Source organism: Pinus tabuliformis, chromosome J, assembly GCF_031772625.1.
Source record: "Pinus tabuliformis cultivar Carrire ecotype Pingquan chromosome J, CPIR1, whole genome shotgun sequence".
Taxonomy (NCBI): domain Eukaryota; kingdom Viridiplantae; phylum Streptophyta; class Pinopsida; order Pinales; family Pinaceae; genus Pinus; species Pinus tabuliformis.
In genome coordinates, this window is record NC_142295.1 from 1,596,190,948 (window position 1) to 1,596,209,544 (window position 18,597).

An 18,597-nucleotide genomic window follows, 5' to 3' on the forward strand; every position below is an offset into this window, starting at 1 on the left:
GTTTTTAAGATTTGGGTTGATCACCTCCTTATAATATCTTAGTTTCCTTTTCCCTCTAGCTCTTTATTGTCCTATAAATTCTCCTTAAATTTGGAAGTACTAATGTTATAATATTATCCTTATTTTACAAGATGTGTTGGGTGTGGAGCCTGATTATCTTCCTGATTGTTCAGAGGTTTTTTGTTTCATCCATGTTGGATCCTTGTCCCTAATGTGGTGACAACAATGTCTGTCTAATCGCTGTTAGGGGGGTCCAAGGGGAGCGACGAAGCTAAAAATAGATGAAAATTTGCCTTGTAAAATATTGTAATTTCATAGTCAATCTAGGCTGTTAATTAGGAGGATGGTGTGACAGTAGAAGTTATGTTAATTTTATTTAATTTTCCCTAGAAGTAACCCCCTCGGTTTATATGAGGAAATTGCATTGCAATTGTGGATTATTATTCTGAGTGAGAAAGAGAGAGGATACTGTGTGAGAGTGAAGAAGAAATTACAACGGATCTGCTATAGGTTGTATCTCTTCATTTTGCTAGATAATATAAAAGGAAGGATTGGCTATTTCTCTATGGACGTAGCCCAAATTGGGTGAACCACATATATCCGTGTCTCTATTGTTTTATGCATTTCTGTATTTTTGTTTCTGCATTATTTTGTGTATTTCATTGCTCTGTTAATTAATTTCTAACAATTGGTATCAGAGGCAAAGGTTTATTTGGGTGATAAACTTACATAAGAGAAGGGTTCCTGGTTCAAGTGGGAGCATTGGAAGAAGATGATAGTTTTAGGGTTGACAAATTCAATGGCCAAAAGTACCAACTATGGAAGATGCAGATGGAAGATTATCTCTATTGGAAAAATTTGTACCTACCATTAAGCGGAAAATCAAAGAAGCCGATGAGTATGATGGATGAAGAATTGGAGATTGTGATAGAAAGGCATTGGGAACAATACGGTTGTGCCTTGTAGCGTAAGTGGCCTTCAACATTTCAAAGGAAACAACAATAGAAAGTTTAATGACGACATTGGCCAAACTATATGAAAAACCCTCAGCCTCGAATAAGGTATTTCTTATGAAGCATTTGCTTAATATGAATATGTCAGAAGGTGGATCTGTTGCTAAGCATTTAAATGAGTTTAATACGGTTACCAGTCAGTTATGTTATGTAGGGGTAAATATTGATGATGAAGTTAGGGCTCTATTATCACTGTGCTCATTAAAAAAAAGTTGGAATGGTTTAGCTATGGCCATTAGTAACTTTGACTCTGGATCTAGTACTTTAAATTTTGATTATGTTGTTGGTGCCATCCTTAGCGAGGAAATGTGATGGAAAAGCTCCGGTGAGACATCAGGTAATGCTTTGACTGCAGAGACTAGGGAAAGAAAAATGGAAAGAGGAAGGATCCCAAGAAATCACAGTAAGTCAAGAAAAGGTAGATCCAAATCCAAATCAGGGATAGTGTGCTAGAAATGTGGGAAGAAAGGACACCTGAAGAAAGGTTGCAAATCTCGGAAGGGAAAAGAAGGAGACAGACAACAAGAGAACAATCATGAAGCGAATGTGACAGGTGATGTGTTTGAATATGATTTGATTATTTCATTAGAGAATATTATTGATGCCTGGGTGGTATATTCAAGGGCCTCATTCCATGCCACGCTTGATAGGAAACATTTTCATGACTATGTTCAAGGAGATTTTGGACAGGTTCGTTTGGGTGATGATAATCCCTATAAAATCGTTGGAATGAGTAATGTTTTTATAAAGCAACATAATGGAAACCAATGGATATTGAAGGAGGTAATACATGTTCTAGATATAAATAAATATCTGATTTCAACAGGTCAGTTAGGTGGTGAAGGTTGTGTAACTACATTCACAAACAAAACCTGGAACGTCACTAAAGGAGCCCTGGTAATAGCAAAATGATAGAATGTTGGTACATTGTATTTATGAAATGAGTGAGAAAAGGATGCATATTTTTCACTCACGAAATTTTTTGTTAGGTTTGAAGCATGTTGATTTGGATTGCTGTGAGAATTATGTTTACGGAAAAAAGAAGAGAGTTTGATTTATCAGAGTTGAGAAGGAAAATAAGAGAGAAAAAATAGAGCTTATGCCTATAGATGTATGGGGACCAGCTCAGGTATCATCTCTTGGTGGGTCTCACTATTATGTTACTTTTATTGATGATGCAACTAGAAAAACTTGGATTTATTGTATTCAGAATAAATATGATGTATTTGGTACTTTCAGGAAATGTAAAGCTTTGGTTGAGAATGAGACAGAAAAGAAGTTGAAGTTTCTTATATCAGACAGTGGAGGTGAATACTACAACAAAGAGTTTGATAACTAATGTTCAAACATGGAATTCGTAGAGACAAGACAATGCCATGAACAACACAGGAAAATGGCGTGTCAGAAAGGATCAATAGGACAATCATGGAGCATGCAAGGTGCATGAGATTGCATGCAATATTTGTTGGGTTGTGTTATATTCTTTCCACAACTACCCTGTTAGTGTCTGTCAGTCTTGTTGGTCACCAGTGATCAAATATTATCTTACAAGGTGTTTTTTAGGGTCTTAAATCAAATTTTAATCATTTCATTAGGTTTTTAGAATAAAATTCGGCCATTGGCTAGTGTGTATAGGTATATTACTACTTCTATCAAAATTTTCATGTTCTGGTCATTGCCATCACTCAATTGGATGTGCCATCATTGAAAGGTCATCATTATCATCTCATTCATACCATCATGGTCCTCATTCAACTCAATGTCACGATTAGGTCATTAGGGTCAAAATCATCAAAATCTGTGATTTCATTCATAAATCCGGCAAATGAAGGAGTAGTGATAGGGAATTTTCTCAAATTTTTTTTTTTTTTGTTTCAAAATGTAATTTATTTCAAATATCATGTAATAAGTTCTATGTTCCAAAGATACATTCAAATTTTCCAAAGCTACATAATTTCCAAAAGCGAAGTGAAAATCATATGGTGGGCCACCCTATCACTATGAAGAATTTGACTTTTACAAGCTATAAAAACCATCTCAAATCATTTCTCTCACTCACTTGATAAGCAAAGAACTCTCACTCACCAGAAAGCCACCTCCAAGCATTTTGAGATACAAAGGACACTCCAAAAATTGATTTCAAGCAGCCACGCTGCGCTTTCTTTTAGCTACACTGAATTTTCAGCAAATTTCGTTGCGTTTTCTCTCCAACAGCCACAAAACTTGTTTCCAAGGGTTTTCAAAGGGAAATTGAAGTTTCATCAATAGTCTGCAAGTAAGTTGAGTTCTCTGGACACCTCCTATCAGTTTATTTCCTTGATTTCATAGTGCATAGGCTCCATATGCCCCCACGCTGTGTTTTTGCAGTTTCCTAACTAGGACTATGTAAAAATTCCCCAGACTAAATCCTACAAAAAATTCATCCCTTTCCACTTCCCAAAGTTCACTAACACCCCCACCTACCTCCCAAAATTTTCCTACACTCATTTCCCTTCTCAGCCTTGGGATATTGTGGAGGATAACCTACCCCACGTGCTGGGGGGTCACAGGGGGGCGGCTGCCCGCCTTTTCGGGGGGGGGGGGGGGGGGTAGGTAGCCCCATTGCACGGGGTCTGAGGCACCACCCCGGGAAATTTCTTTTTGGACCCTATATTAGGTGGGCGGACCTACCTATGGTTTTGTGCATGGATTTCACACATGTTTTTTCGCATGATGGTTTTCTGTCCATGGTATTTTGTAGATCCAATCGAGGGAACTATGGTTATGTTCTAATCCAAGGTTAATGGATTGGGGTTTATGGATGCTTCAACATGTATATATATGTATTGTAACATTGAAAGGAAAATAATGAAAAATCAATCTGGTAGTCCCAGTTTTGGGATCCAATGGAAAATATCTATGTATATCTTTTTTATGTTTTATGCTCCTGCCATTGTTTATTTTTTGTTTTTAGAATTTGTATGCAGGTAATTTTTGTACAAGGTTAAAACCTACATTTGGTATCAAAGTTATTTTGGCTTCAAGGGGACGCCTTTGTTGCTGAGGGGTTTTTTCTCGGGCCTGTGGTAAACCCTATTGAGTGGGAGATCTATGGGATCGATTCTTATGGTGAAAGAAGATGGTGAGTGGTGGAAAGATAGAGATCGAGAAATTTAATGGTCAGAGTTTTGAGTTGTGAAAACTCAAGATAGAGGATCTGCTAGTGGATAAAGATCAATGGATCGCGATAGATCCGGGTACTAAACCAACAAAAATGTTAGCTAAAGACTGGGTGAAGTTGGATCAGAACGCAAAGGGCACAATACAATTGTGTGTCTCAGATTCAATATTGTTGAATGTATCAGGGGAAGCTTCGGTGAAGGCTTTGTGGGACAAGTTAGGGACTTTGTACCAATCAAAGTATCTGGTGAATAAAGTGTTCCTACGGAAAAAGATGTATAACTTGAGAATGAAAGATGGAGACTCGATTGTTGGAAATAATACTGAGAGGGGGGGTGAATCGGTATTATCTAATTCTTTTAATAAATCTTCCTTATTTGTTCTTTGAATTAGTTTTGCATGTCAGTACCATAAAATAATGAGCATGAACAAAGAAAACAGATAGTCACACCAAAGAACACAAGATGTAAGGTGGAAACCCAATGTGGGTGAAAACCACCTGCTGCAATATGTCTCTATCTTCTTTCAAATTAGAAACTCCTTTTACAATGGTTTTGTACTGGTGCAGTCCTTTACCAGTACGCAGGCTGCAACCTGCAGAGAGCTACAACTCTCTCTCGTTTTCCAGTCTCTCCTGGAAGGGAGCTACAACCCCCTACTTCTTTTCTTACAAAGACCACTTTTCATAAATTTTCAAACTGGATCCATAAGCATCAAATGATCATCAAGTATAAGAGAATCACCCAGTCAACTGTAGTAACCAGATCAACAATAATAGAACCAAACCCAGAACACAACAATGATAAACAAAGATTTTAAGAGAAGTAAGCAGCTTCACCCATGTACTGCCTGCTTACAGTAAGCACCCTGCTCAACTGCTCGCCTGCTTACGTACGCACCATGCTCAACTGTTCGCCTGCTTACATACGCACCCTGCTCAACTGCTCGCCTGCTTACATATGCACTGTATCCATTGAACTGCCTGCGGACCTCTGCACCTGCAACCCTTCTGTGCCTGCGTACCGGCGCACCTGAAACGCTTTGTTCCTGCGTATGTATGCACTTTTCGTTCACTGTACCTGCGTGCCTTCGGGCATAGATGATTTCAAGACTTCAGAAATAACCCAGACAGTCAGATCTACAGATCTGAACATGCGCCGAAGAGATCTCAATCCATCAGTAGATTCGCCTTATTTAGATCTAGACATTACTCCCAAGAGATCATAATATTTCAGATCTAGCCCTCATAAGATATTCAACAAAAAACATGCTCAAGCCTAATGATCTCCTTTGCTTTATATAGGAAAGCTCTTCCTTAAATCATGGATCAATACCACGGGCCGACACCATAATAACACAAAACCGTTGGCTAAATACCAAAGGTTAAACATAAGAAAGCCCACGTGTGCTTTTCTTTGCCTTGAAATGTGTGCACTGGGGGTACGCACCTCCTGAACGGGATAACTGCGGGTATGTACGCACTTTATGTAACACCGACCTGCGTGTACGCACCTTATGTAAGGTGTACCTGCGTACCCCTTATTTTCTTCAATATTTGATAGCTGATCATCAATCTCTGCTGCTGACTTGAAGTACTGTGATCTATCACCTGAATGGGTTGCCATCAAGGACAACACTTTAGCCATAATGCCAACAATCTCCCCCTTTGGACTTGATGGCAACCTCAAAACTTCAGCTTCATTCTCCCCCTTTGACATCAAGGGCAAAGGGTTATGCTCCCCCTAAGAACATGCTCCCCCTGAATATGAACCAGATCTGCAACAAAGAACCATAATCCACCATGAAAGAGATAGAGACATATTGCAGCTACTTCCAAGATCTCCTTTTGCACATCCTCCATAATGCCAACAATGCATTATATGCTCCCCCTGAACCTGTACCATCAATCAGAAGAGGTTCAGCAATAAGATGATGCATCAACAACCCCCAGCTTTTGCCTGAGGTATTCAAAAGTGTCCCTGGGCAATGGTTTGGTGAGAATATCAGCAACTTGTTCCTTAGAAGGAACATACTCCAACTTGACCTTCTGTTCAAGCACTTGTTCCCGGAGAAAATGGTACTTGATTGGTATGTGCTTGGTTTTTGAATGCATAACAGGATTCTTTGAGATGCTGATTGCACTTGTGTTATCACATAAGATGGGGATTGGTGGTGTACAAGTGATTTGAAAATCCTGCAAAGTCTGCATCATCCAAAGGAGTTGGGTGCAACAAGATGTAGCAGCAACATATTCTGCTTCAGCTGTAGACAAGGCAATTGAACTCTGTTTCTTGCTGAACCAAGATACCAGTCTGGAACCCATAAAGAACGCACCACCACTTGTGCTTTTCCTGTCATCCACGCTTCCGGCCCAATCTGCATCTGTATAAGCATGAAGTGTAAGATCTGTATCTCTAGGATACCATAAGCCATAATTTTGAGTCCCTTGAAGATATTTGAAAATTCTCTTCACTGCCTGAAGATGAGTCTCCTTCGGATTTGCCTGAAATCTTCCAACTATTCCAACTGCATGCATGATGTCCGGTCGGGTACCTGTCAAATAAAGTAAAATTCCAATCATAGATCTGTAGGTTGGTTGATGTACTGCTGCAGATTCATCATTTGCACTGAGGCTACATCCTGTGACCATGGGTGTACATACTGGTTTTGCATCTTCCATACCATATTTCTTCAAAATCTGTTTGAGATACTTGGTTTGAGATAAAAAGATTCCTCCTTCTTTTTGTTGGATTTGCAAACCAAGGAAATATGTCAGTTTTCCTAGCAAGGACATTTCAAATTCTTTCTGCATGACCAAGGCAAAGCTTTGACTCATAGCTTCTTCATTGCTCCCAAAAATAATGTCATCTACATACACAACAAGTATTAGCAATTTGTCATTTTCAACTTTTATATAAAGATTGCTATCTGCTGATCCTTTTGAAAAACCTTGTTGATGAAGATATTTGTCCAAACGGTAGTACCAAGCCCTTGGAGCTTGTTTGAGACCATAGAGAGCCTTTTTCAATCTGCATACAAGATTTGGATCATTTCCAAGAATGAACCCATCTGGCTGTTCAATGTATACTTCTTCTTCCAAGTCTCCATTCAGAAAGGCTGATTTCACGTCCATTTGAAATAATTTGAAGTTTTGAAAACTTGAGAGAGCAAGGAACATTCGGATGGCCTCAAGTCTTGCAACAGGAGCAAAGGTTTCTTCAAAGTCTATTCCTTCTTGCTGCGCATACCCTTTACAAACAAGTCTGGCTTTGTTTCTAATTACTTCTCCATTTTCATTCAATTTATTTTTGAAGACCCATTTTGTTCCGATAACATTCTTATCCTTTGGTCTAGGAACCAGCTCCCAAGTGTTTTTCTTTTCGATCTGCTCAAGTTCTTCATCCATTGCTTTCACCCAACATTCATCTTTGCATGCCTCTTTCACATTTTGTGGTTCAGTAGAGGAGAGTAATGCCAAATAGCTTGAAGCTTCTGCAACTGTTCTTCTTGTTTGTACACCTGCTTCTTTCTGCCCCATAATCTGAGATTCTGGATGATTCTTCTGAACATATCTGGATGGAGTCTTTTCTTCTATTCTTGTTTGCTCCTCTGGTTCTTCTTGAGGTTCTTCCTCTTCATCATTCTGTCGTTTGGGGTAGCCTTCATCTTCTTCGATGTCTTCATGATGTACTTGCCTAGGAATGTATCCCTTCTCATCAACCACTACATCAATGCTGTCAACAATTCTGCCAAGTCTTTTATTGTAGCATTTGTATGCTTTGCTATGTGGAGAGTAACCAAGAAGAATGCCTTCATCTGCTCTAGGTTCAAGTTTGCCAAGCTGCTCATCAGTATTCTTGATATAGCATTTGCTCCCAAAGATTTTGAAGTGCTTTACCGAAGGAGTCCTACCACTCCAGAGCTCATGAGGAGTTTGAGTGCTGTTCACCCGGACATTTGTTTTGTTGAGAATAACAACCGCAGCATGTGCAGCTTCACCCCAGAAAGTTGCGGGAGTTCCTGACTCATCAAGCATAGCACGAGCCATTTGTTGGACTGTTCTGTTCATTCTTTCCACAACTCCATTTTGCTGAGGGGTTCTTGCTGTAGAGAATTCTCTTCTTATCCCATGTTCTTCACAGAAATCAAAAAATTCATTTGAAGTAAATTCCCCACCTCTGTCGGATCTGAGGCACTTAATTTTGTGACCTGATTCATTTTCAACCAAGGCTTTGAAGGATTTGAATTTTTCGAATGCTTCATCTTTGTGCTTCATAAGTCCTAACCAGACAAACCTGGAGAAATCGTCAATGAATAATATCAAGTATTCTTCTCCTCGAGGTGTTCTTTTCCTGAAAGGACCGCATGTATCTGTATGTACTAGCTCAAGAGGCATGCTAGCTGAACCTTCTTTCTCTGGAAAGTTAGTTCTGGTTTGTTTTCCAAACTGACATGATTTGCATATGGTGTTGTCAGGAATTTTGATATCTGGAAGATCGCGAACTGCCTGATATTTGCATGCTTTTCTTATTTGTGAAAAGCTTAGATGTCCCAACCTCCGATGCCATAACTAGTGCTCATCATCCTTGCTCAGATAGCATTGTTGTTGTCCTTCTTCAAATATGTACATATTATTTGGAGTTCTTTTGCCTTTGATCACTGTTTTACCTGTATCAAGATCACGAACAAGACATCCATTTGATCTGAATATAACCTCGGTTCTTTGATCACACATCTGGCTGACACTTAGAATATTATGCTTCAATCCATCAACATACAAAACATTTCCAGCCTTGACCTTTTCTTTTAACTGAGCAATGCCTTTTCCTTTTATAGTTGCAGGAGTATCATTTCCAAAAGAGACTTTCTTTCCTTTTTCTAGAGCAGAATATGACTCAAGTTTTTCTTTATCACCTGTCATATGCTTCGAACATCCACTGTCAATGTACCATAGATTTTCCTGTCCCTCTGCATAAAATGCTATCCCACATCTTTCTGTTTGTGGTTCCTTTATTCTCCATGTTTTGATGCTTGAGGCTTGTTCCTTTTTCTGCTGAAACCTGCTCCTGCATTCAGAGTCTTCATGACCAAAGTTATTGCAAATAGAACATTCAACTTCATTTTCAAGAACCAAAAAGTTGTTATAGGTCCTTTTTGTAATCCCGGTCATACTTCTTTGTTTTTGAGCTTCCCTAGTCATGATTGTTTTATATGCAACACATTGAGCTGCTTTGTGACCAAAGTTATGGCAAGAAAAGCATTGTCCATTGAAGAAACTTCTGCGGTTATCGAATCTACCAGCCAATTGATTGTAATTTCTATTGTCATCTATTCTTGAACCAAATTGAGAAGATTTTACCTGTGGCTGGTTGTAGCTTTTGTTCACCCTTAAGATGGATTGCCCCTGATAGTTTCTGTTTGTAATTCGTCCCTGCTTTACCTGATGATCTTCATTGTGCTTTTGCTCATTTCTTCTTGCTGCATCAAGATAACTTTTTGAGGTGGATGCTTGAGAAGTTTCTCCATTATAGCCCAGACCTGTCTTGTTTAGTGGAGACCGCTGCACATTGATAATCTCATCCAAAGTTTCAGATCCTTTGACAAACTTGAGATTAATAGCTTTTGTTTTCTCAATCTCTTTTCTAAGACCAACAATTTCACCTTCTAATTTTTCAAGATGTTTTTCCTTTTCATCAATTTGAAATTGTAGAGTATCAATGATCATGTTCTTTTCTTCTATACATCTCTTGAGTCTAGTAATTTCATCATAAAGGTTATCCACATCTATAGCATCCATATAATCATCATCTTCAAATGCCATTAACAACTTATATTCATTACCTTGTTCATCTTCATCACTGTTTGATAGACCATCACTATCTTCATGAGTGTAGTAGCTTTTCTTATTTGCGTTCTGTTTCTTGTTCCATCTAGCAGGTTCCTTTCCTTTATCCTTATAAGGACATTTTGCAGCATAATGACCTACTCTTCCACAAGCAAAGCATTTAAAAGGTAACTTACCTCTGAACCTTCCAGAACCCCTTTGAAGATTTCTGACAAAATTTGATTCTTCTTCCTCTTCTTCTGGGACGTGGCTTGCTTCATAATAATCTCCTTTGCCTGATGCCTTGAAAGCAGCTTCTCTTCTGTCTGATGGACCTCCCTTTCTCATTTCATAAGCAGTTATAATTCCATGTAGCTGAGACATAGTAAGAATTCGTAGATTTTCCTTTTCTTCTATTGCAGATACTTTAGATTCAAACTTGGGGGACAATGATCTTAGAACCTTTTCAACCACAATAGCCTCTTTTATTTCTTCACCCAAATTTTTCATACAATTAACAACCTCATCTACCCGAAGAAAATAGTTAGCCACACTTTCATCATTATACATTTTGAGAGTCTCATACTGAATTCTGAGAGTTTGAAGTTTAGCACGCTTTACCTGTTCATCTCCTTCATAGCTCGTGACAATTTTGTCCCATATCTCTTTTGTGGATTTATAGTGCATTACCTTCATGAATTCTGATTGAGATATACATCCTAATAGAGTACTGACTGCTTTCGCATTTGTTTCATACTTCTTTTTCTCGGTTGCATCTGTAGGAGTAGCTGAAGGAAAAGCGTAGCCTGTCTCTACGATGTCCCAAACTTCTGTACCAAGAGATTGAAGATAGGCAGTAACTCTTACCTTCCAATAATTGAAGTTTGTCCCATCAAAAACTGGTGGCCTGATTGATGCTTCTCTCTCGTAATTGCTCATGATGAACGATCTACCTTCAAGCGATCAAGCTTCTCTGAAGGACCTGCTCTGATTCCAATTGTTGGAAATAATACTGAGAGGGGGGGTGAATCAGTATTATCTAATTCTTTTAATAAATCTTCCTTATTTGTTCTTTGAATTAGTTTTGCATGTCAGTACCATAAAATAATGAGCATGAACAAAGAAAACAGATAGTCACACCAAAGAACACAAGATGTAAGGTGGAAACCCAATGTGGGTGAAAACCACCTGCTGCAATATGTCTCTATCTTCTTTCAAATTAGAAACTCCTTTTACAATGGTTTTGTACTGGTGCAGTCCTTTACCAGTACGCAGGCTGCAACCTGCAGAGAGCTACAACTCTCTCTCGTTTTCCAGTCTCTCCTGGAAGGGAGCTACAACCCCCTACTTCTTTTCTTACAAAGACCACTTTTCATAAATTTTCAAACTGGATCCATAAGCATCAAATGATCATCAAGTATAAGAGAATCACCCAGTCAACTGTAGTAACCAGATCAACAATAATAGAACCAAACCCAGAACACATCAATGATAAACAAAGATTTTAAGAGAAGTAAGCAACTTCACCCATGTACTGCCTGCTTACAGTAAGCACCCTGCTCAACTGCTCGCCTGCTTACGTACGCACCATGCTCAACTGTTCGCCTGCTTACGTACGCACCCTGCTCAACTGCTCGCCTGCTTACATACGCACTGTATCCATTGAACTGCCTGCGGACCTCCGCACCTGCAACCCTTCTGTGCCTGCGTACCGGCGCACCTGAAACGCTTCGTTCCTGCGTATGTACGCACTTTTCTTTCACTGTACCTGCGTACCTTCGGGCATAGATGATTTCAAGACTTCAGAAATAACCCAGACATTCAGATCTACAGATCTGAACATGCGCCGAAGAGATCTCAATCCATCAGTAGATTCGCCTTATTTAGATCTAGACATTACTCCCAAGAGATCATAATATTTCAGATCTAGCCCTCATAAGATATTCAACAAAAAACATGCTCAAGCCTAATGATCTCCTTTGCTTTATATAGGAAAGCTCTTCCTTAAATCATGGATCAATACCACGGGCCGACACCATAATAACACAAAACCGTCGGCTAAATACCAAAGGTTAAACATAAGAAATCCCACGTGTGCTTTTCTTTGCCTTGAAATGTGTGCACTGGGGGTACGCACCTCCTGAACGGGATAACTGCGGGTATGTACGCACTTTATGTAACACCGACCTGCGTGTACGCACCTTATGTAAGGTGTACCTGCGTACCCCTTATTTTCTTCAATATTTGATAGCTGATCATCAACCTCTGCTGCTGACTTGAAGTACTGTGATCTATCACCTGAATGGGTTGCCATCAAGGACAACACTTTAGCCATAATGCCAACATCGATGATAGAGCATCTGAACGGATTTAATATTGTGGTAAGCCAATTATTATTTGTCGATATTAAAATTTCAGATGAAGATAAGTGCATTAGTTTGTTGTGTTCTTTAGCAAATTCGTGGGATAGTCTGGTTGTTGCAATAGGTAGCAATGCAATTTCCTTGCAGTTTGATGAAATCGACTCATCCTTGCTGTTCGAGGAGATGAGATGGAAAAATATGGAGGGCTAGAATGGTGATGCCTTGTTTGTACGAGGATGGTCCCAGAACAGAAACAAAAATAAGTCCTTGAGTGGGAGATCTAAATCTAGAGGGAGATCTAAATCTCCAAAAAGCCTTGTAAAGGTGTTCTGGAAATGCGGAATGGAAGGGCACTTCAAAAGGGACTGTAAATGTAAAGCTCCAGAGAAAGGAAAGGAATCTGATGATGCTCCTTCTGTAGAGGCAAAAACCACCTTAGATGATGGTGGAGATGTGTACTTGGCTTCTTCTTCAAGTACACATGTAGATCATGAAGCATGATTGATTGACTCAAGTGCATCCTTTCACTTCACTCCCCATAGAGAGTGGTTATGCAAGTATGAGAAATATGATGGTGGTGATGTCTTCTTAGGGGGTGATAGGAAGGCTAGAATCATTGGTCACGGAAAAGTCAAGTTGAAGTTGCAAGGTGGAAGGATTAGAAGAGATACATGTGTTCTGCATATTCCTGCATTGGCTAGAAATCTGATTTCTGTAAGCAAGCTGGATGATGCAGGTGTAAAAATAGTGTTCGAGAGAGATACTCACAAGATGGTTCAAGGAGCATTGGTATTGATGTGGGGAGTTCATAGTGGAACTCTGTAAAAGATTCAAGGTAGCACTATTATTGATGGCTGCAACAGTTCTGTGGTTCTTGAAAGTAGAGCAGAAAATCTAGTGGTCTTTGGAGAAAAGACCATGTTATGGCATCAAAGGCTTGGACATATTGGAGAGAAGGGCCTTCGAATACTTCATGGTAATGGTATGGTAGAAGGTATGTCTAATAACTCTCTGGATTTTTATTTATGTGAAAATTGTGTATATGAGAAGCAGAATCGAGTGAGTTTCCCCTCTGGTGCTAAGAGGGTGAAACAAATATTAGAGCTTGTACATAGTGATATGTTTGGACCTGTGTCAGTTCCATCATTGGGAAATTCTGTGTACTATGTATCATTTATAGATGAATTCTCAAGGAATACATGGATATATTTCCTTAGGAAGAAATTTGAAGTGTTTGAAAGGTTTAAAGAATTTAAGGCTCTGGTGGAAAACCAAACAAAGAAGAAGATAAAGGTGATGAGGATTGATAACAGTGGATATTTTTGCAAGAAGGAATTTGAAGAGTTCTATAAGAAGTGTGATATAGTACAGCAAAATACTACTCCATACACACTTGAGAAAAAATGGAGTTGCAGAAAGAATGAACAAGACATTGATGGAAAGGGCAAGAAACATGCTCAGTGGTGCCAGGTTAGGACAAGAATTTTGGGCAGAGGCGGTGGAGACCGCATGTTTCTTGGTCAACAGATCACCTTCATTAGCGTTGGAGGATAATACTCCACAAGAGGTATGGATTGGTAATAAACCTTCTCTTTCACATCTGATGGTATTTGGATGTTATGCATACATGTACATGTTACAAAGGAGAAAAGAAAAAAGTTGGATAGTAAATTTGAAAAGTGCATCTTTATTGGGTATAAGAATGGTTTAAAAGGTTATAAGCTTTGGAACCCAGAAACAAGGAAGGTTGTGTACAAACGAGATGTGGTGTTTAGAGAGGTGAAAGATGTTATTAAACATGAAGTCCTACAAAAGGAACTTGAGAAGATAGAGTTTGAGCTAAAGGAGGAAGAATCAAACTCTACAACATAAGAAGAATTAGAAGATGAAGAGCCACAAACTTTGACTGTGAGAAGATTAATTCGAGAAATAAGGCAGCCAGAAAGGTATAGTCCATCTTCTTTCTGTTCAAATTTTTCTTTATCTCTTACTGATGATGATCCAAGAACTGTGAGGGAAGCAGTAGATTCAGAGGATTGAAAACTCTGGAAAGAGGCCATGGTTGATGAAAAGGCATCTTTACACAAAAATGAGGCTTGGGATCTAGTGGATTTGCTGGCTGGAAGGAAACCCATTGGCAGCAAATGGGTGTTCAAGAAGAAGATGAATTTAGAAGGAAAGGTGGAGAAATAAAAAGCTCGGTTGATAGAAAAAGGTTATTCCCAGGATTTTGGTGATATTGTTTCTCCTGTTGCCAAGGTAGCTTCTATTAGATTACTTTTATCTATTGCTGTTGCTTTTGATTTTGAGGTAGAGCAGATGGATGTGAAGACAACATTTCTTCACGGGGATCTGGAAGAAGAGATCTACATGAAGCAATCTGAAGGATTTGTAGTGAAGGGTAAGGAAGAATTGGTATTCAAGTTAAAATAGTCTTTGTCTGGGTTAAAACAATCACCAAGGATGTGGTATCAGAAATTTGATACATTTATATGGGGACTTGGCTTCACCAGAAGCAAAGCAGATCACTATGCGTATTTTAAATTAATTGGTGACCGTGTTATTTATCTAGTCTTGTATGTGGATGATATGTTGTAGGTTGGAAATGACAAAGAAATTATCCAGGATTTGAAGACCTAATTGTCCTCCAAATTCAACATGAAGTTCTTGGTGTTGCAAACTATATTTTGGGCATGGAAATTAGGTCTTCTTTGCCCAACTAAGAACCCTGCTTACCATTAAAAGACAAAGCACATTGATGTTCAGTATCACTTTGTCAGTGATATGGTTGAGGATAAAAAGGTGTTGCTGGTAAAGGTGGACACTTTGAAGAATATTGCAGATGCATTGACAAAGTATGTGAGCATTGAGAAGTTCCCTTAGTGTAGAGAAACAATGGGCATTTGTAGGGATGAATCAATGACTAAGCTCTTCTATGGAAAGAAAATAACAAGGGGGAGAATGTTGGGTTGTGTTATATTATTTCCATGACTACCCCACACACGAGGTGCTGCCGTGGGTTCACAGGGGGGGCGGGAGCCTCCTACACGGGGTTCGGGGCAATGCCTTGGGAATTTTTTTTGGACCCTATATTAGGTGGGCGGACCTACCTATGGTTTTGTGCATGGATTTTGCACATGGTTTTGGGAATGATGGTTTTCTGTCCATGGTATTTTGTAGATCCGGTTAAGAGGACTACGATTATGTTCTAATCCAAGGTTAATGGATTAGTGTTTATGGATGCTTCTACATGTATATATATGTATTCTAACATTGAAAGGAACATAGTGAAAAATCAATCTGGTAGTCCTAGTTTTGGGATCCAGGGAAAAATCTGTGTATATCTGTTTTATGTTTTATTCTCTCTCCATTGTTTAATTTATGTTTTTAGAATTCATATGCATGTAATTTCTGTATAGGGTTAAAACCTACAATATTCCCATTACCATTGTGGGCATATGTGGTAGATATTGTTATTTATCTAATAAACAGAGGGCCTTCAAGTTCTTTGGATAGTGGTATTCCATAGGAGGCATGGACATTTCTTCCTACGAATTTAAGAATGAAAAAGAAAGGAAATGCAATATTAATGACCCCAAGTGAACCCTACTAAAACAGAATGTCGAGGTAGTCAATTTTCCGAACCTCCTAGACTTAACAAGCTTGGGAGAGAGCACAAGGTATGATGGGATACCACGTGAAGTTTTTTTCTCATTATAGCCTCCAGGTGGACAATCCTTGATTATCAAAACATATCCCTTATTCATGGAGAATTGGATTGATGTAGACCAAATATTTAAGAGGTTGCCAACGACAATGGTCCTTCTTTCAATGTTTAAACAATTTGAATTAAGGCATGAGAGAGAATCCCTTATGCTCATGATTTATTTAAAGAATTTCTGGGTCTAGATCCACTCGAAAATTTTCCATTTTGTTAGCACCTCCATTTAGGTGCCTAAGTATATGGAATAGGGAGTCTTCTTAAAAAAAAATAAACTGCAAAGCAATTATTCTTACCAAAGGAGGGAAAGAAGAGGAACATGATGAAATCGCCTTAGAAATCATTCTAATAATGATCATCAAGTCCCCAAGGATTTTAATCTTTCTTATTCCCTTGTTTTAAATAATCTCTATGCCTCTCTATAATGCTATAAATTCAGCTTGATTATTTAATGCTATACCTAAACCCCAAGCGAATCTAGTCTCTCCATATTCTTTGGGGTGATAGATCATCCCTCCCACTCTTGCCTCCCCAAAGTTTTAAGGTTTTGTTAGGAGCATCTTTAATCTCCTTTTTAGCAATTTTGCAATCATTATAATACCAGTGGTTGGTAGCTCTACTAGTCTTTTTATATGACACCTCAATAAAGAACCTACAAATCATAGCAGAGATGATTGTAGTGAAACTATGATAAAGGATTTCAATGCTACCCTTATAAGTTAAGAGGTGTAAATCCCTATTTAGATCCTTTAAGAAGAGACTCATTATACTCTTGTAAAAGGTAGACACCTTTGACTCTCACAATTCTCCTGCAAATGGAGAATTAGTTTTGTAAATAAAACATTTCTAACAATTAAAAAAATAAAATTAAACATTTTAAATATAAAATAAAAAAATAAAAAATAAAAAATGGTAGCATAGAGGGTTGTAGCGAAATTATGATAGCGGATTTACATGCTACCTTTATAAGTTAAGAGGTGCAAATACCTATTTAGATCATTTAAGAAGACATTCATTATACTTTTGTAAAAGGTAGGCACCTTTGACTTTCACAATTCTCTTGCAAATGGAGAAATCGTTTTTTAAATAAAACATTTCTAACAATTAAAAAAATAAAATTAAACATTTTAAATAAAATTAAAATAATAATAATTAAAAAAACATAAATTAAAAAAAATAAAAACTTATTAATCAAAATAAAAAATCCAAAAAATAAAAAATACACATAGCACTTTTCACTATTCACAAGGTAGGAGGGTCAATGCTAAGCATCACCCCTTTAGTCTGTGAATAGTACAAAGTGCTATAACATATGGTTTGTTTTTAATTTTTAATTTAAGTTTAATTTAATCTAATTTAATTTCTTTTAAATTTTAAAATGTCTAATGTTTTTATTTTTAAGTTTTACTTGGTTTGATTTTAATTATAATTTTAATAATTTTTTTCAAATTTGAAAATATATTTAATCATCTATCATTTGTTAAATTTTTATTGAAGTTTTCAAAAACTTTAAATTGTTTTCAAATATTTAATTAATTTTTTTATTTCTTTAATTTTTTTTAAAACTTCTATTAAATGTTGTTGACGGTGATGGAGTTGTCAACATGTTAGGGGATTTCCCCTGTAAGAAGTCCCAGCTAGACCTCAGACCGTTTGGAGTAGGAGTCCCAACATTGGGTAATAAAGAAATGCCTTGACTGCGATAGTGCACAGAGGGAAGTAAGATAAATTTGTTGGAAGCAAGTGTGTGACCTTGCAGCAAGTCAAGTGAGATGCATTAGGGGTTCTTCCACACAGAGGGGAAGAGTAAGTGTGTCCCTTAGAAGTTTGTAATAGTACGCACCCTGAAAGGAACACACGAGATGAATGACATCACAAGCTGGAAAGCGGAATAGTCCACAATCCAAAGTGACGGGTTAAACCAACAACACGATTTCAACAAGATTCATACAATCATATACACAATAGCTCATACACGAATTCTTAAGTTAAATAACATACATTGCTAAAGAAACCAAAATAGTCCAATTACAATAACAACATATGCATGAAGCCTCGGCCATGGAAACTAGATGTATTCTAAAATCTGGTACAATCACCCTTTCCTCTGTGTGTGCAGGTGATGTATGATCATTCAGGAGTTGCTTTCTTCGTGCCTGTACATTCCTTTGCTGTGTCTTGTCAAATGTGAGATTGTACACATCTGTCTGTAGATCATCTTCAAGGAGAACAACGTCTCCTTGCTCGCTTGAGACTGGTTGTGGTTCTAGAGGTGGAGGAGACTATGGTACGACCTTGGATGTCCTTAGCATGAGAATGATGTCTTGGTCCTCTAGCTCCTATTTTGTTTCCATATCTTTTGCCTCAACCAACTGCTCAGCTTGCTGAGAAAGTTCTTGAACCTACACCTGCTTACCCTGTTCATCATCGGTTGGCTGCTCTATTGTCTTAACATGTATCTGCGTAGTTTGATCTGTCAGTGCACCTTGTCCTTCTTCCTATTCCTGTTCCTGTTTC